Here is a 20,354-nt window from a genome sequence, read left to right as displayed (position 1 = left end):
CAAAACACATGAAACCCTTATATGAATAACAAAGCAAGACGAAACTATTGCAGAGATTTTATCAAGCACTTTCTTTTCTATGAGAAATTATACGTGACATTCACCATTAGAAAGCTGGCATTTTGATCTGCATTTGGAACGGGAAGCAGTGGGAGCTACTGGGATATGCTGACTTTTTAACAGCAAATACAGGGAAAGAAATAAAAGATAAGCTGCTAGGTTGACTCTGAGAAAAGGGCCAACAAAGCAATGACACAGCTTGTAAAACCTACTTAAATTCCTAGCTTTGCCCACTGAATTCTGTTGAGTAAAAAGAAACCATTTCTTCTAAACACTTCAGTGTCTCCCTTTAAGAGAAATAACTTTTACACAAGCACTTTCATGCTGCACTGCTTACATAAACCACACATCTTTGAAAGTGGTGTGGGATTTTGGTGTCCATCTTAAAGCATGAAGCGAACGGCCTGATGGCCATTTTCCTGAAGGCACAGCCCTTCATCAGGAATGCGGACCCTGTTCAGAGGAGGTCCAGCTGAACCGCCTGACAGCGCTCAGACGCTGACAGCCCAGGCTCTGCAGGTCTGCTTGCAACTCCTCTGTCCTCTGACTGTGTGTGACCTTTGAGTTTACTTAACTCCACCGCCTCAAACTTGGTTCAGCCCCACATCTCCACTGCAGCACTCAAGTTTCAGAAGACAACAGCAGCAAATGGGAAAGGAGGGGAAGGTGGGAAAGAGAGACGCGCTAATAAGAGAGGAACATTGCATTCAACACTGTTCCAACAAACTTTTAACTAGTGCCATATTTTCCTTTGTAAATTCAGTACTTCATGATATGTATCACACTGCCACCCTTATCTAAAGACATTTGCTGTCCTTATCTGAAGCTTTTCTTAGTAGAATTGTACTTGAGTAAGAAACAAAGAGCTCAATCTGACTTTAAAAAAATATTTAGCATTAAGAGGTAATAATTATCTTCTGTCCCACCATAAAAATTCAATCAAACTATGAAAGCCTGGTTTATCCTATACAAACCATGGAGAAACAATTAAGAGTGTGACAAAAAGCCATTGCATTTCTCAGGAGAGCTGACCCTGTTCCAAGGATAAAATGATAACTAGTATCCTGAGTCCAGCTCTGTGACCTTCTGGAGCTGGAACTTCAATGATGTCAAATTAGCTGCGTCACATGAGCTGGCTTTGTGAGTGAGCCTGGATCAATGCAGTGCATTTCACTGATGATGACACTGATCTAATCAATCTCAGTCACTCAATGGACAGCAATGAGGTTGTGAAGTAAGCACAAAAAAAGAAAGATGGGAGCTGGCATTGTCAGGGTTACCTAGAGGCTCCCTATTTGTGCTTTTCCTTTAAATGCTAATTTTAAAAGATGAAAAAATAACACTAAGTAGCAATTTCCTAGAAGGGGTTTTGTCACATCTATTCAGACTTACATTCTGCTTGCCAAATTGCAACCTGATGTTCAATAATGCTGGTTTTGACACTTCTGTGTAATAAAAGTGAAGATCCTTCTTTGCTCAAGGATGTCTATGACACTTTTGACACTTCTCTCCCAGAATTTCAGGCAGCCCAGATGTTCTTTGCATTAAGAAGAGCATTGCCACAGCTGCCATGGAATGTCAGAAGATACTGGGCTCTAGGCAAAAGCAGCAAAGGGCATCTTTCCTCTTTTTAAGTGAGGAGTAATTTTTGGAGAGCAAAACCTTTCGATTGAAAATTAAAGCCTCAGAGGGACTTTGTAGGCAAGAGACACATTGCATTTTCTCTGCTCATGTTTCAAGGTAACTCAGAACCACTACAGAGCAGCTGTTTCCACTTCTGTTCAGAAAAATATTCCTTACCTCTCTGTGGCAGCATGGCATTACTGTATCTGCTGGACACCTGGGTGTTATGATACAGGCAAAAATGAAGATAACAGTAGGAGGTCCTGGTGACAGACTCAAGCCTTGATTTCTGGGGACTCACTAGGGTGGCAAGACCTAGTCACTCCTGGATTGTTTGGGCTTCTCAAGACTTGAATCCAGGGATTCACATTCACGAGTGTCTCCTTCCACAGGAGTGACAGCTGAAGCAGCCTTGGCTACATGATGTCTCTGTACCCCAGGATTCTCTGCAGCTGGGCTAAAGAAAGTGTTTGAAGACCACATCATGTTCCTGGGAAAAAAGTGTCCCTGGGTAGAACTGACCATATTTTCAGCATCATCTTCCTTATTTCTGTCCTTGTTCTATCCCCAAAACAGATGCTGGTTGGACCGAGTCATACACTGGACTGTGTTTCTCCTTTATTTTAAACATACGTAGGTTCTGCTCTTTAACACAGAGGCCACACAAGCAGTGGTTCTGTGCACAACAAAGAGATCTAGGATGCAGGGTTCCATGGGTAGCTCCCTCAGAAGAAACTCTCTAAATTTAAACTAAAGCCCCAGGGCTCACACGAGGCACGGCTCCTGTCTGTGGGTGGGCTGACGAGTCACGGTGTTTCCCTTCATCCTGCTGCTCTTCAGCTCCATCTCCTGGAGTCACCCACTGCACTGGGAGAGCCACCTTCCCACACCACGTACCGCCCTTACAGCAGGAACAGGTTAGCAGAGAGTCTAATTAAAAAGTTTCCTCAGAGAAAAAAAAAAAAAAAAAGTGTGCTGGAAATAAAATATTTAATTTGGAAATTTCAGTGCAGGGCTCTATTTTTGAGTACTTGCAACAGAAGTTTCTCTGCTGGAAGGATTTTTATTTATTTTGTTTGCTACAGAAATCTGTGTGATTAATACAAATTTTAAAAGGCTTAAAACAGCTCAGAGAGCTGTTATTTATACTCTTTTATACATACTCCAAAAGTTTAAGGTGGTCTCATCGTCTTCCTTAAAATAACATGAAACGGAATTGTATTTTTTTTTGGAGAAGTCACTGTTAAGTCTTTTCTGTCATATCCAGGGCACAGGAATTTCTTAAACAACATCTTACTGGGATTACTCCTTGCCTGACCTTCCTCTGTGGCTGCATGGTGAGCTGCCAGCTGCAGGGTCTGTTGGGTTTAGGTTCTGGTTATAGATGCAGCAGGAACAGCAGCAGCCAAAGAGAGTAGTGGGGAAAATCAGTGTTTTTGTGTGCTGCCAGAACAGAGTTCCTGTAAAACTCTTATGTAGCATCCACAGAGCAGTTCCTCTAAAACTTGTGGCATCCATACTGTGATTTTTGTGCTGTGCTGCCAAGCCAATTTTCAAGGAGCCATCAGCCTACCCAAAGAAAGGCAATGAACATCAGCACGTGGTGTTGCACCCTCCCACCAGGCCCTAAACGATACCTGAGATCCCACCTGGCACTCCAGCCCTCCATGCTCCTCCTGATCAGACAGCTGTCAAGGAAGACAGGACCACTACCTAACACCTTATTGCAAACCCAGACCAGCAATGGCCTGCAGCTGACCCAGGAGAGCTGCAAGGCCTGAGCTGGTTGACTTTTGGTCCGTGCTGCAAGTTTTTGTCCATGTTTGGGGCAGAGTGCTACAGACCCACGAGGGATGATGCTACTTTAGCACCAGTTGCCATGTCGTCTGCTCCTTTCCTAGACATGTTCCCTCGTGTGTGTGTGTCACTTTCACAGTCAAACGCCACTGGACACAGAGTTATGGCAGCGATTACTATGGAAAGTAAGAAACACAAGGACAAATCATTTTAACTGAAGCGTCAGCAATGGAAAATGGCAGTCATCCTTAAATGTCATAGTGCCTCCCAGTTGGGCTTGGGCTGTGAAATGGGGAAAGGACTCCAGAATTGCACAGATCCATTATCCTCAGTGGCTCAGGAGGACAAGCTCATTAGGAGCTATGGCTTCATTAGGTAGCGAGAGCTGCCCTGTTGTCAGGCTATGATCTATTCCTTATCTTGGATTGTGCCACAGATTTTCTCTCCCACATCCCAACCACAATTGACTACCACACCTCACTGCTTTTGGTGATGGAGCGTAGATCTTGCTTTAAGAATTATAAGCTAGAGTTTCAGTAATACCACAGGAAAATCTGCTAAACATTACTCAGTATAACCCACATGCAGCTATGCCCTTACTTCTCCCTGGTATGGGAAGGGATCAGTTGCCAAATGGCTGCAAAGAGCAGCAGCTCCCATTACAGGGCTAATCTGTGCTCAGGGATTGCACCCACCTCAGTGCACAGTAGCAACAGAAACACTGAACCACACCTCTGCAATATATATTTACCCTTGAAGAGATGCAACATGTATTTACCACTGAAGAGATGCCCACATTTACAATGTAAATCGAATAGTAAAATGAAATCACAAAAACCAATTAAAAATACTATTTTAAAATAAGTCACTGTTTTGGACATGCTGGAGGCTACACGGAAAAAGGCAGGGCACTACTTTTTTCTATGGAAATCCTTTTTCCTTTAAAATTTCTTTTTTTAAGGGCTACATAAATCAGCATTAAATCTCTCATTTTGTTATATAGTATTTACAAAGAATCGAAAGAGTCAGAAAACAACAATATCTTAGAAAGTTCTACGTTATTTCTTAGGCTTCCAAAAGAAGTGCTCAAATATAATTGCTTAAAGCAAACTTCAAAAGACTCAATACACCAGCAGCTGCAGCAAATACATGGCTTTTCCTATTTTCATTATCTGTTTCTTCTAATAGGTTTTACAAGACTTATATATGAATAGAGATCAGAGGGAGAAAGACAGATTTTATATTTTACCTACACTATTCTGAAAATGGGGTAATAATTATAGAAATGGCTGAAGCTTGCATGGTGGTTTGTTTGTACAAGAGAAGAACTCCCCCAGTGTTTCTCTTCTCTCAGTTCAATGATTAACTCCACTTAAAACCCAATCCTTGTGTGTCTGTTAACAAAAATCTCTGCAATATACAAGATTTAATAGCAATACTTGGCATAAAATATTTTAGCAAAATGAACCGAATATCACATCAAACACAGTTGAAAGGCAAACCTCCCAGCCAACAGAGCGGTTTTATCAAACTCCAGATTCCAGTGCTCTTTTATTGTGGCAAACTCAAAATTACTTCTATCTTACAGAATTTCTTTGGTCAAGGTGAAAGCACTTAAGATATTGTTATTTGTCTTCTTTGCAGAGATGTTGTACATATTCAATTATGGCAAGACTCTATGCTTCCTTGCTTGAAACTCTAAAATATATTGCTATCCTGTTTCACAAAATTTAAAGCTGTTCTGATGAATACACAACTTTCATTTGGAGTTAAAAAAAAACCAAACCCCAAACCTTTTACGCCTCATTTATTTAGAAGCTCTTTGCCTTATCACTGCTCTAGCTATTTAAAGCACTGCTTTGCTGTTTATCAAAGCCAACTTTCTTCTTTCGCCTTTACATTTTTAAAGAAAAAAAATTAAAAAGCAACCTTTCCACTGACATTATTCTCATAACACATACCAAATTGATTTGAAAACATTAGATTTGCCAAATTTCTCCTACATGTTGAACTGGAATCTAAATATGGCTTCTTTATTTATGTAAGTAGAGGCTTATTTATTCAAGAGAAAATTTTTTGGAGGATTTTTGTAGTAAGTATAGTGAGAGCAGCTAAAAAATTTGAATTAGGTTTTTTTTGTTGTTGTTTTTTGGAACATCAATTTTCAGGTAATTTTTGGACATATAATTGAACATAAAGTTAATTATCTGTTCACAAGGACTCCTTTGATGTGTGGTTCTCACTGCAGTGTGTGCCCAGCATCACCCCTGGGTGGGAGAGGGGAGAGAGTTCCTGCACTGACCATCCTCAAGTGGCCTCCAGCAGTGACCAGAGCTCTGGGCCTTTTCGTGGAGGCTCCTCCATGCATGTCCACCAACGTGGCTAGAGGGAACCTGCAGGATTGGGGAATTCCCTCACTCAGAGGGAGCTTTTGGCCCCTGTTTGTTACAAGAGGTGGAAGTCCAGTTAGAAATGCATCCCATAAACTGGAAATATGATCTCATCAAAAATCCCCATTTTCACTTATTTTTAAATTCTCAAAACCTGCAGCTTTTGTGCTGGGCTGTTACATGATTCCTGCACATATTTTAAAGTTCGAAGGAAAATCCCTTTGGAATTTTTTATGTTGTGAAAATGGCTGATGTTGGGAGCCTTACATTTGCCTGGGTTATTTACCCCATGCCAAAACTCCAACACTGTTGTGCCTGAGCCCTCCTGCAGCGAGGGCTGAGCCCCAAAGTGCTGTGCTCAAACGCTGGGATCCTGCCTGGGGCCAGGTGAACAGTCCCCACTGAAGTAAAGGGACACAAAGCTGAGCCAGAGGTAATAGAAATTTTTAAGACTCCATGGATCCTGCAGAGAGCCCTGCACGAAGTCAAAGGCCTGTCTTTCTGGAGTTAATTGAAAAAAGTCCAATTGTTTTTTAGCTGAGCTAACACCACAGAGGTAACGAATTCCACCAGCAAACACATCCGTGCTACCAGAGCACCAAAAGCATTGCACACCTCCCCTGAAATGTTACCTTGTCAACGAGCTGAAACTACATCTGCTCACTGCTCCCCTCCTTTCACACTCATTTCTACCCTGTGCTCTTGTCACTGACTACGGGCAAAAAGATCAGGTAATTCCGAACCAATTTCCCTTGTGCACACAGGAGCCCATCATCTCTCCCAGCTACAGGGTATCATGTACATATTGTCTCTTTTGTTCATTCCACCACAATTCACATAATTCTGTAGTTTAAAATTGTTCCTAATTAGTACACACTAATATGAAAATAAAAGAAAAAAAAATAACGTTATGAGTATGCAATTAAACTTAGAAAACAGACCAGAGGGCAAATGCTTAATCCTTTATAGACACACTGGTGTAAATGTGAAGTTGACTTCTGACATGGGTGGAATGCCTCCAAATTTATACTGGCAGAAAGGAGACAATCTAGCCAGCAGTTCCTAAAATAAATAATTGAAATAATAGCTCTTGAAAATCATATTTGTGAAATAGATAAAAATATTAACACGTTGCAAGATCTCCAGACAAATCAGGCAGGATTACACTGCAGTTAGAAGTGATATTCTAACGAAAATATAGACATGAGTTTAGTTTAAGTGGGACATAAGTCTCTCAAATATCAAACATTCTTTTCTCTGCAAGAAATATCTGTGTATTTTCAGTACCTGCACGGTCTGTGCAATGTGACATCAAATTTTTGTACAGATGTGAAAAACTGGGATGATAGAATTGGTTCTGAAACTGTTTCCTGCCAGAGGTGTCCTATTCCACTAAAAAGGATTCAGTTTCTACTTGAATTCTGTTTTAGGCTAAGTCTTGTTTAATTTTATTGTTTATGTTAAGGTGCAAACTTGCACTAATATGAGCTGGTATTTTCACAAGAGCTGTAATATTCTGCCTCTTAGTTATCATAAAGTTCTGCATTCTGTACATGTCCTCAGTTAATGTGAATTATTTGTTAGCTGTTAGGCGGATTTATGCTTTTCATCTTAGCCTGAACTTCCCTCATGAGCATTCAGATAAATTATTTTGAAGGCATTCAGGAGCTAAGCATCCAACGGTATTATGTTAATAGTACACAATATCTACATACATACATCAAATGACTGTGCTATAGCTTACCAAATATTTTGCTTTATTATATAAATATGAGTCTTAACGCCAGTGCATGAGTTCCTTTTTCTCCTCAGTGTTTAAGATTATTCTGAAGTCCCACTGATGCCCTAATTGAGGTTAAGCATGTGCCTAAGTGCTGCCTGAGATGGGTTCCTATTCCCCAACGTGCTGCTTGTCTCTGGCAGCTGATGGAAGATTGCCTTACTCTTTGCTCATTAATATAAATACAGCTCATCCTCTCTTTCCATGAGCTGTGTGCCACAAAATCACATTTATGATTGTGTTATTTATAGTCATGCACATTTTAGGAATATTCCACGCACCTATTTGTGCAATTATACCTAAAAACGTAGTAATTCACATTTCAAATATTTGGGGAGAAATAGAGATTTCTAACTTTAAAGTGCATTTCAGTGCACACAACAGGGGTAAATTAAGATTAAGCACTGAACTTCAATTCTGTGTTTCCTCTCTTTGAGCTTCATTGTGCCACCTTAATATTGGGTTAACATAGAACGTACACAGAATATTTGTTACGAGATTTGTGAATAAGTGATTCTCATCTCCTTTGTAAGGAAAATTGACTCCATTACAGGAGAGAAGAGACATCAAGCTAACATTACATGAAGTCATAATCCTCTATTGAGACACTGCACAATGACATTGTTAACATTAGTATGCAATATTTATTATAAATAAAAGAGGCTATTGAGGCTTTCAACCCATAATCAGCTCTGTGTGGATGACTTCACTGTAGGAACACAGTGGAGTTATAATGAGGATAAAAGATTTATTTATACCTAAACATGTTCTCATTAGTAATTCTGCACTAGCATGTAACAGATACAATTGAAGGACCAGTAGGGTTTTTGTGTGGGTTTTTTTTTGTTGTTGTTTCTTTGGGGATTTTTTGTTTGTTTGTTTTAAATTACTACTTATTGTTTGCACTTTGACTATGAACAGTTAGTAAGAAAGAAAATAAAGAAACTAATTAATGACTTTATTGTACTGTGTACTATTAATTCTCATGAATGAAGAATGATTCCATTTTTATGGAATGCAGTATCATCCCATCACTCCACAACATGGACATCCAGTGAGTTAGCTCAGACCTTGGTAAAAAGGGGAACTGTTTTTGAAGAGATCCTACCTGCACATGTCACATACAGTCACAAAGCACCAGTGTCATGTAAGATTTCTTATGGACCTGCCTTTATATTATACTTCTTTCCAAACACCATATTTTATATTTCTTTTAACAGAAAAGGACTAACCCTCACTTCATGGAAGACACCCAAACAGTTGCCTACAGACCCTTCCAAGATCTCTCATGGAGTTTGGGCTGTCATCTCACAGCCTGTTTGGAGGAAATGAAACTCAGCCTAATTCCAAATCCTCTGCACTACCTGACTTTGTCTTACTAACATAAATCTCTCCCTCCTCCCTGGGGCCTTGATTTACTTTCAGACTAGAGTCTCACATTTACTTTTGCCAGGTGAAACCTAAGAAAAATAAGGAAATGGTTCAAATATATGTGCATATTTCATGTTTGGAAACCATTAGTTTTGTTCAGAACCAAATTTTCTTTTCTGGCTGGTCTAATCTGTCACCTTTAATTACTTTGTGATGTTCTCAAACAGTTCTATTGGTAAAAGCTTTAAGATATTTGGGGATATTTCACTACCAATGGACTTACAGTACAAGCAGTGTCAGTATGTTTATATATAATTTGGTGAATATTCTCTGTGTAACAAGAATCCACACCACAACCACTACTTAGCAGAATCACCAGGAATAAATGTTAAAGTAATGCATTTTTTATCTTAGAAGAATGAAGTTCTTCAGGTATTCATTTCTCATCTTGGGAATTACACTGACATGGTTCATCTCTTTCTCAAACTGTGTTTATTACATGTAAGCTAACGGAAAAGAAAATCCTATTCATATTGAAAAACAAATCATTTAATTTAGAACCACTCAGCTCAGGAGAGAAAGTTCTTAACAACAATTACTGAGAGATCTGAAGGATTCTACTCCACCTTCAGATGTAGATAAAAAAAATTTACTTTTTCTGTTAATTTCAGCAACAAAATCTCGAAGTTCTTTCTTGAAAAAGACTAACTCCTTGAGAAATACTCTTTCCTTAGCATTCTGTGGTCTTAGTCTTCCCTTTTTAGTCCATCTTTGTATAAAATTTTATTTATTCTACTGAAAGTGGGATTTAAAAAAAATAAAAAATAGCTTGAATTTTTAAAACCAAGACATTATTCCTAGCCAGATCTGCTTAAAGGAACTAGCTGTAAAAACTTAACACAGCTGGCATAAGTTTCTTTCATTTCATATGCTCTTTCTGTCACCATACTTATAAACCCACAGGCTCCATTTAAACAGATACAATGCTGACAGCAAGTAAGTTCCCATTACAATGTAATGGAACAAAAAATACAGAGATTGTATGAGTTTCATGTCATAAATACAATGTCCTGTTTAGATCTTACAACCCTAAGTTTTTTTGCCTCAATTGTGTCAAAGTGCCTGAAGTGAACAGAAAGATGAGTTTCATAATTTAGATGAAATTCTTCCCATTAAAAAAAAGTAAATATTTGCATATACGTAATATTATACAAGTGGACAGTGTAGATTTTCAGACTATCCCTTTAGGATACAGATTATGAGCTTCAGCACATGAAGTGAAATTTTTTAGAAGTATTTCCAAATATATAATTTCAATTATTTTGTGCCAATGATTCACAACACAACCAGGCTTGGAAGGTGGCCCTTGCCAGCTCTGTTATCAGTCAAGCTCTTAACTCTTTAACCTACAAGGGCCCAGACGAGGTCCTACTAAATGCAGTGGACACATCCCCCCTGACTTCACCAGAAACCAGATCCACAAAGATCTTAAATTCACTTATTGAACTAAAATTATTTTCTTCTGATTCATGCATTTTTCAGGCATAAAAATAACCCAGTTTTGTTTCTTTAATGGGTTTTTCACAGTAATCTGGGTGGCTGATGCATCTGCAATCTGACAGAACAGATATCTCTTTTTGCAGAGCATGTATAAGTTTCCCCATCTATCTCAGAAAAAGTCTTACAAAGCTATTCAGAACTCAGCACACGTTCTTTCCTCTTCACAACTCATTTTCCTTTTTTTTTTTTTGTGACAACCTAGGCAATAATTCACAGCTCACTGGGTCTCCTAAATAACCCCCTTTATATTTACATGGTAGGCATTCCCCCCATTACTCTGCGGGATTCAGCTGTATTGGCAGGCAGTCATTAGGAATTCTTAAGACCATGGAGGTTTCACATCCCCTTCTCTAGTGTCTTTGAAAACACCCTGTATGGTTACAATCTCAGCAAATATATAGAAAATCTCGACAATTTAACAATAACATAAAATGTGTCATTTTGTAATTTCTAAGTGGTTCCTTCTTTGGGTCCCATCCAGACTCACACATGAAGCCTTTATAGCTCAGAAGCATTTCTCCCAATGGAGGATTGTTATGTTTCTTTCTTTTGCTAGAAAAACGAGCAAATCACACCTGCTATTGATGAATGGTGAAAAGTCCTTTTAGGAAACACAGATGAATTAATATAGAGGTAGTAATTGATAAGCATTGTGAGAAAGATGCTGAAATCTAACTCTCACAGAAGTGAGATTTGCACTAGAAGGTCATTTTTTTCACCAGAACGACATGATCTGAGTACAAAAGAAGAGCCAAATTTTCAGGGTTTATGGTCTGGTTCTGACTGAGGAAGCTCCCTGCAACTGACTTCCTCCACTGCCTATGGAAAATCACTAGAGGCACGGCTCTACAGCCTTGCCACTGACATCTCTCAGCTGGTCCCTCACTCATTCCCTACCCTAACACACGGATTCCAGGAATAACAACAGCTCCTCAAATCCTTTAGTCAGTGCCAAGTTCTATTATGGAGGCTTGGAGGAATATAAAAGGAGAAAATAGAGAAGTTGGTTCATATTAGCAATACTGCTGCTCAGTTCCGGGAACTCCACTTGTTCTGAAGAAATCTCCCAACAAACCTGGAGTAGCACATTGCCAATCACACCCACAGCACTTTGCATCCCATGAGCCTGGAACTGACACAAATGTTCAAAATTTGATCTATTGACTGCACGGATAAATATTTCAAATTAATATATCAAGAGGCTTACACCAGCAAAAACTCTCAAGGAAAGTGATTTCATTTTGAAGAAATAAAAAGAATACAACCACCCTTTTGTTTACAGTTGGACTATTCTCTTTTTAGTATTATCTGAAAGTTTAATTGGGGTATCTGTTTCTTTGATGAGAACCAGAGCCTGCATGATACAATGCCTCGTATGTGTCACATACAAAGTTATTAGATATGTCCAGATTTAAGGAGCGGATTCTGAGTAATTCTTAAAATTAGAGCCATTCACACTGATCCAGAAGCCGTGACAGAATATGAAAAGTATGCAGTGACAGTTAAATCTGCAATGTCACTGTTCTTGGTAGCACAATGAGTACATCTTAAAAAATTAGTATGTCTTAAATCTTTTAAGACCATAGCCACTTCAGTATTTGTTTCCCATGCTTACAAAGTCCAAATAACATGCTCTGAACAATTCACTACTACAGTTGTAATGAAAGAATAGGGTCCAAACCCCCCCAAATCATTTGGAATTTCCTTTAATCAAAGTGAGTAGTTCTTACATTTTTTCTTATGGAATCCTGTAGCTTCTGAAGACTTCTCTTTCACTTTTAAAATATCTGCAGATATTTAAAAATCTTTTTAAAATCCCTTTATCATTTTAAACGCATTGGTAATGCTTTTTAAAAAGCTGATTATTTGTTTAAAGTTCAAGTAATAGAAGTAATAAGACTCTATTGAAAGAAGGCCTGGGTGCAGAGTGGTATTTTTGGATGCTAATTGGTCATGTGTACCAGCCATTCACGAAACACAGGCTAAAAACACTGAAAAGTGTTCAGAAATGCCTCTCTAAGTCATAAATCTTTTACAGGTAAAATTATGTGAGAGAAGGAATAGAAAAATCACATTCAACATCTGGAGTCAGATGAGTTTACTGAAGTAAAATTGCAAAATTAAATTCAGATGAACTTAATTAAAAAAGGGATCCAATTTAATATGGACATTCATCAACTTCTCATTGAAAATCTTTCTTGCCTCAAGAAAATAGAATAAAGTATGAACACAAAACCCATATAACGGCTGAAATGAAGTGTGAAGGGATGGTCAAATAAAGAAATGCAGGAAGAAGGAACACTTTTTTCCTCATTTTCACAGACATCCATATACACACTTTCCTTTAATTGCACAGAATATTGAACAGTTCAACAAGCGAGCTGGTCACCGGCATGCCCTGAAGGTCCTTACCCCTTCTGAGGCATATGCTACGTATTTACTGGGAACATGAATATGCAAGTTCCTCTTTCTCTCTCCCTGTATGTTTTTATAGTTGGCCAAATTTTTCTCCTAGCTCCTAAAGGACTTTATCTAACCCTGTTATAGTTTTTAGTGCTTAAATGTCCATTACGTGAGTGGCTCTTGCTGAAGTGAATGGGAGCTTTGTCACAGGGCTGCACCTCAGATGACTTATAATGGATTTCATTTGCCTCAGCTAAGAGACAACAAAGGCAGCTCTCTTGTTTTCCTGTGCTAGGTCACTACTGTCTTGCTTTTTTTCAGGGGAAGAAGATCTAGTAGTTTAGTCCAGCCACTTCTGGCTTTCATAAATTCTGTCTGTCAGAAGAGCATTGACTTTCAACTCTCTAAGCCACAGTGCTTACAGATTTTAGCAATGTCAAACAACAATCTGAAAAGTTAAGAATAGTGTTGTTAGGATCATATTATTTGCTTACAAAACTGCCTTGATAATTTGTTGTTCTGCACACTGGTTATGTGATCAAGTAACATGATATGAATGCTGTATTCTTTTATTTCTAATAAAGAACATTGCTAGAACAGTATGCTCTGAGGGAGATACTGTCCTTTATTAGAAACACATTCCCACATTATAAAAGTCACCCAGCAATAACAAAATGTAATCTGTCTTGAGGATTCATGATAACACAGTATTATGCTCATTTTTTGTATGAATAGAGCATGACTGAATAGGAATGCTATTGTTGTTGAATACATCTTTAAACTGAAGCAGAGATTTTATTGAAGTACTTGGTTAATGATAATAAATTGCTAGAGGAATGTTTCCATGTCAGAAAAGTTCTTGCTTTTGCAGAGTAATCTAATTCAAAAAATATATACTTCAATAGCCTGTGACTGTAAGGACTTGGAAGTGCTGGTACTTGACATCTGTATCACAGTGATCTGAAAGCAGCACGGGCACGACTGGCCTGGGTGAGTCCAAGGGCTGGCCAAGCCCTGCCTCCAGCAGTGGCCCCTAGAGCTGCTGAGAGCCAGAGTGTCACATGCACTGGGGTGCCCTCCCATGCCTCCCCACACTTCCTACCTCCCCAGGGACCAAAACACTCCATGAGGTATACGGCATGACAGGGAGAATAATTATGACCACAATACTATCACAAATAATATAATCTAAAATTAGGCCTTTCTTCCTGAAAAAGCTGAGCACTTAAGCACCAACATGAGTTCCTGTTGAAGAACTATTCCACTCTACCCAGCTACCATGGAAGGTCTATTCCAAATGATGCAAAACTACAGCAGAATTCAGCTGCTCCCTCTTCCCTCTCTTTTACAAAAGCTGGGAAATCATCTCTGCAGCAGGACTTCTGTGCTTCAAGATGCAGATAGATTAAATCTCCCTCCAATTTCTCCACAGCAGTATTTAAAAATCTGACTCAAGGTTTAATCAATCAGAGTAGTTACAACAAAGAGAGCATTAAAAGGGAAAAATAATTTGTAATTTTACAACTTATTGCTTTGTTTTCAGCAAGAAGAAGCCACTGGATTTCCTTTTGTGAATTTTACTTTCTCTTTGGAGTCTGCCCAATGGTTACATTCTCCGAAATGTACAATGTCAAACCTTCTGAGAGCAGTTACATTAGTAGAAGGGACAATAAAAAAGGCCTTTTGATTTTAGTCTGATGAAAATTGCTCAGAACTTGTGTCCTGAGCTTCTGAGCTCAATCTCTCGCAGATCAATATATGTTCTTATTATCTCTCTATCGTTGTATTGGTCAAGGAGAAGTGCTTCATCTTTCACACAGATTCAATTTTAGTGAAACATAACAGAAACCAGTAATATTCTAACGTGGTTTACTATGACATCTTTAGAACTTACCACTGAGACCAAATGTGAGGATCCTTAAATTGCTGGCATCAGTGTTCCCGTAAACTCTGGCACAATTTCAGATGGGTTATCCTGCCAAAAGTCAGAGGAAAATATTCATCAGACAGATGATTATTTTTAATCACACTTACCCAGTACCCGTGAAAGCCTTACTTTATAAATGCCTACTGCAGGTTTAATGATAAGACCACTACAATAGCTCTGAATGCAACACACCTGCACATTGACTTTTCAAGTGCCTGTGAACCTGAATACTGATTCTCACAGGGTACTTTCTATGGAAAAACTGTCCTTTTATGAAAGCAATCCAACAGATTTTACCAGAAAAAAAATAACAGTGTATTGCATTATAAGTTTTAATAAACTTCAATAGAAGAATGCCTCCTGGAAAAAAAGCAAACAAACAAAAATGCACACAGTTGGCCAACCCTAAATTAACGAAGCGTACAACTCATACGCAGTTCATTTTCCTTTCAGATCAAAGGGGTTTTGAAGTTCAAATAAATTTGCCTCCTAATAGTTTTAGTACAGGACTATCTCTCTTAACATCTGAAAAATAACATTCAGAGTTGGCATTTAACAGCTTATTTGTACTGCAGCACTTCAGGAACAAGCAAACACGTAATTTCTACCATATGCAGAACATTTCTTTCATTAAAGTACTGCTATTTCTCGACAAAAAAATAGACTGAGAAAAACTCCAGCAAAAGGATTATTAAAAAAAAATACATGTATAACATAATTATTTTTGCATAAATTTGCATATGGCATTGTAAATACAAATATGTACACGTATGCATTTGTTTCATCAATGTTTGTATGGTTATTTTATACACTGTTTAAATTACTTCGGTTTAGGAGAACATGAAAACTATCCTGAAGTGAGAGCAAAGAAGAAATGGAATTGATGACAAGAAATACATAGGCAGGTGGAGCAATGTTCTTGGGTCAGACCAGTTTTATGAACTTGTAGCACTCAAATCCAAGTTGTCTCTCTACAATGACGGAGCAAATTCCAAACAATAAAAAAAACTGTAAGGAGCCAACATCAAGCCCTAGTTGAATACAGAGGGTTTCCACGTCTCTCCTTTCCTCTTTGACTCAAGCTCCCAATGAAAATATTACCATTTTCACTATATAACAACAAATTCCTTAGAGTGAGATTTTCAAAGACATGTAGGGAACTGGGTGTCTAATTCCCCCAGGCAGTTTTGAAAAGTGCATGATAAATATACTATATAGCTCCTTATACATCAAACAATATCCCAGTGCACTTCACATTAATCTTTAATCTAGACACTTTAATCTTCAGATCTTCATACAATAATCTTCAATGAAAGGTTCTTTCAGGGAGTTTACAGTATATTTAACACAATTTAAAAGCTACAAGTGCATTGCCCTGGCTGCTAATATCCAGAAAATGTTTTATAAATTAGATCAACCACAACCTGGCCAAGGTTTCTGTATTTTTAATATCATTGGAGGGAGATTACAACAAATGGGTGCTGGAGGGAATGACTTAGGTGGTTAAGCACCCCAGAACCATAGCTGCTGATCCCAGAGCTTATTCAGCGTTTCACTTTTTCCAAGGTAAGGACTTGCATCTCTCCATAGGTATGAAAACAGCATATGTTACAGTGTATACTACTCTGTTCTGGCAGCTCTCTCTGTGCACATCTGGACATGGACATAGTTTCCATATCTGTATTTTTGCCAAAAATATTAACTGCTAGAATAGTGTGCCAGGCCCATTCTGCAGGGATATAGCCATGACTTCAACTGCTCCTGGCCTTTACTGCTCCCTTCACTGCTGTTTACCACAGCTCCTCCGAGTTCTACTCACAAGCAGGACTCCACAGCATCAGCCCTCGCTAAATGCACAGTGGAAACACTCCTCAGGATTTGTACAGTGGATTGAGGACAAAAGGCAGTAGGTCAGTATGAAGTAAGAGGGAAAAAAAGAAGAAGATAACAACCATTATGACAAGCAGTACTTTCTGCAGGGAACCTGGTAAAAGCACATTTTGAGGAGAGATTTGAAGAAGCAGCTTTGCAGAAGCACCTGAAGTGTTCCAAAGAAGGCACAAAGGTTCTGCCTTGAAAACAAGAGTCGAGGAGGAAATCAACACAGGGTGGAGAAAGGAAAAATGAGCTGCTGGAAAGAGAAAAGGGAGCATCACCTGAGAAAAATGGCCAGTAAACAATATAGCCAAAGACAACAAAAAAAGGAAGAAACTAAGAAAATTAATTTTCTAACATCATTATTTGAGTTAGGTAAGGTAATCTTGGGTAAGGTAAGTGGGTAAGGTAATCTTTGGCTTCCCTGTAACATCCTGCAACTGGAGATGTGAGAAGGCAAATTCACCAAGGAGCACAGGGAGGAAAGGGTAGCACTATGGAAGCCAAAAGAGGAGAGCATTGCAGTATGATTATTGAAGTTAAAACAGCTGATTGATTCACAGGGTCAAAGGTGGAGTCCCCAGTCTGATTAGACTGGAGAAAGTTACTACAGACTGCTTTGAGCAGTTCCCATTGACTACAAGGAGTGGGAAGTAGATGGAAATGACTGTAGTGTGCTTCATGCATTCAGGGATGAGAGCCTCTTGGAAGGACAGGTTGGATAAACGCTGGGATGTTTTCAGTAAGTGAAAGGCTTAGCTTGAAAATTTGTAAGAAAAGAGAAAGAGAGTGACAGAGTGGAGGAAAAAGGGGATCAGATGGGGAAATGCATAAGGAGGGTGAGCAGAGGACAGCAGTTGGCAAACTTTGTAACTTGTGATAGGCTAGAGGACTGTTTCAGAAACAGAGCAGCCAGTAAAGGGAGCAGTTATGAAGATCATATGTTTATCATTTCTCACTGGGAAGAAATTGCCAAGATCCTTCTCAGAAAAAGAAACTGTGGTGGGAGAAGAGGCTTTGAGGAATGAGTCAAAGGTGGTGAAGAGGAGATTAGTACTGTGGTGAAGATTTCAATTACAGTAGGTAGGCAACTGATAGAATTGAGAAAAAAGAGTGGCTGTGCTATGGAGTGAGTCAGCCTGGTCACAAGGTTCCTCTGCTAGAAATACCCTGTTGCACAAAGCAACAAGCAGAGAAAATATCTATAGGAACAGTGGTCTTGGCGGCTTTGAGAGATTCAGAGAGAAGGCAGAAGCTGAACTCAATCAAGTCAAGAACATCACTTGCTTTTGTGCAAGGAGACCAAAGGAAGAGAGACAATAAAGATGTTGCTGGGCATTTTCCACCCTTGCTAGACCAAGTTGTAAGTGGGTCTTTATGGAAAACCCGTGTGTGTCTCTCACAGGTGAACAGAACTTGACAAGTGGATGAATTTAATATACCATGAAGTTCCACCATTTCAAAAATGATTGCAGATCCACAAAAGGTCTCTGAATACCTGGTTTATATTCAGACATGACACCTGAACCGGCTGAAAAATATGGGCATATTTGTTCCACTATGCTTTTTATCTCAGAAAAATACTATGATTTATTCTTTGAGGAAAAACATATGAAATATTTCATATTCATGGGACATATTTCAGTGTGAGGACATGAAGAGTTGGTGATTTGGGTTCAAATTTCCATTTTTTTTCATGGTCAAGTCTATTCTAAGGCTAGAAAGACGCATATCACATTTCTGGCAATGCAGATGGTTTTCAGCACAGTTTTGATCAGAGGCAGCAGCGAGCCCCTCAAAATATTGTCAAAAAAATGGCTGATACAATGGCTGAGAAAGCTATTTCTATGTTTCCATGATTTCTATAAGGCAAATTCATAATCCTGGGAAGCAAAGAGAACTTGGGCATTATAGGGGCACTTATGGTCCAGAAAGCTTAGTGAAAGTAAATACTGCAAGCACATTTAAAGGGAAACAATCAGCTGAGAGGACACAATTGATGATTCCCTAAAAATGAAATTTATATTGCAAATCACAAGGATCTGTGATGGTAGTCATGACTCCAGCTTGCTGAGTAGTGTGTCACAGATGGTATCAAGTACAACAAAGAGAAAGTCCCTAGCAAGAGGAACATTAATCTCAAGAAAACACTGACACTTCCAAAACACTTTCAAAAATTTATAGATAAGAAAGAGAAACTAATGTTTGAACTGGTAATACCCTAGAAGTCCTCTAGGAACCCAGTGCTTAATTTTACACCTTAACTTCACTGAATAGATTATCATAGAATACTCATTAATTTATGCATCATTAGATTAGTCTGTACAAACTATTTTTGTGACACAACAGAAGAAATCCAGTAGCACCAAATACAACAATTTAGAATGAGATTTCTCACCATTTTTCCCTCTCCTTCATGAATCTACTCTTTTTCTATTTCCATGTAAATGCACTGAATTTAACAGAATTTTCAAAAATAGTAACAATAAATTTTTATTGCTTTAGATGTATATGCATACATCAAAATGCTACATCTAACCACCTTGAATAAAAATTGGTGTTCATGCTTCACTACAAAGAAATGCAACTCAGTGTAGCAACATCTGCCAGTATATCTAACAGTGGAGTAAAACACTGGAAAACCACTACTGGTGTTATTTCCTCAAAATAATGTAAATCCAATATCGAATTGGTTATGTAACTCAGCTGTCACAATGTTTCCTACAGTACAGAAAAGCTGCATTTTAATGTTTTATGAGGGAAGGAGAGGAGGTGTGAGGAGATGTGAGTTCTGTTTAACACTAAACTGCTTTTAATGCTGTGAAATATGTGGAAGCAAGGTTAATTGAAAACCTGAAGTAATATAAAAATAGGTTCAGCCTTTAACAGAAATACATATGGTGTATAAAGCTCCACTGAGCCCAGGTGGATAAGTGAACATTTTTAATGCACATTAGTTGGAGAAACGAAGAAGTAGAAGCAGATAATAAGTATTACTAAACAGGCATATTCTGAAGGTCTGGAAGAAAGACAGAAAACCACTACCATGGAAACATTTTACAGATTATTTCTCCTTCCCACCCAGAGAGTACTGAGTCCCCCACTCCTCTTTAGTTACGGGCTATGGTTATCATTGCCCCAGGGAAAAGGGGGTGGCCTTCAGAGACAGACTTGAAGCAGGAATATCTGGACTCCCCCGTAAAGACACAACATGAGTGAGGTACAGGATTTCACACAGCAACTCCTTTCTGCCTCAGCACTCCTACACCCTGCAGGAGAGAAGCCCAGGACCACAGAACAGAGGAACGTGCAGGTCTGCCTCTGTCCTGCAAGGATAGTTCTCTCTCCTTGGGCATGCTTTTATTAGGCTGGAGTTATTCATGATCCCCGAGAAAGTGTAGGAATCACAGTCTAAATATGCATTAACAGCATGATGTGTCCCATTCATTCTTAAAAACCATTTAATTATAAGCATCCATATCTGTCTCCATAAAGAGATATATAAATGTTTTTTCATTGCCACACAAAATGATTCCTGCATTTGGTTCATCTACTACAGACACATGTG

The 20,354-nt window shown here is 38.7% G+C and overlaps 1 protein-coding gene across 1 annotated transcript in view; it reads right to left on the bottom strand.

Annotated features, from left to right (window-relative positions):
• The window catches only part of SEMA6D (semaphorin 6D), a 209,694-nt gene that overhangs the window by 116,141 nt on the left and 73,199 nt on the right, over positions 1–20,354 (bottom strand). Inside the window, exon 2 of the mRNA XM_069025708.1 lies at positions 14,879–14,959. The gene's annotated coding sequence lies outside the window, so the exon portion shown is untranslated. The remainder of the gene's footprint in view (positions 1–14,878; positions 14,960–20,354) is intronic.

Source organism: Aphelocoma coerulescens, chromosome 10, assembly GCF_041296385.1.
Source record: "Aphelocoma coerulescens isolate FSJ_1873_10779 chromosome 10, UR_Acoe_1.0, whole genome shotgun sequence".
NCBI classification, from domain to species: Eukaryota; Metazoa; Chordata; class Aves; order Passeriformes; family Corvidae; genus Aphelocoma; species Aphelocoma coerulescens.
The sequence above is the reverse complement of the archived record's forward strand: the minus strand, read 5'-3'. Positions and strand labels throughout refer to the sequence as shown.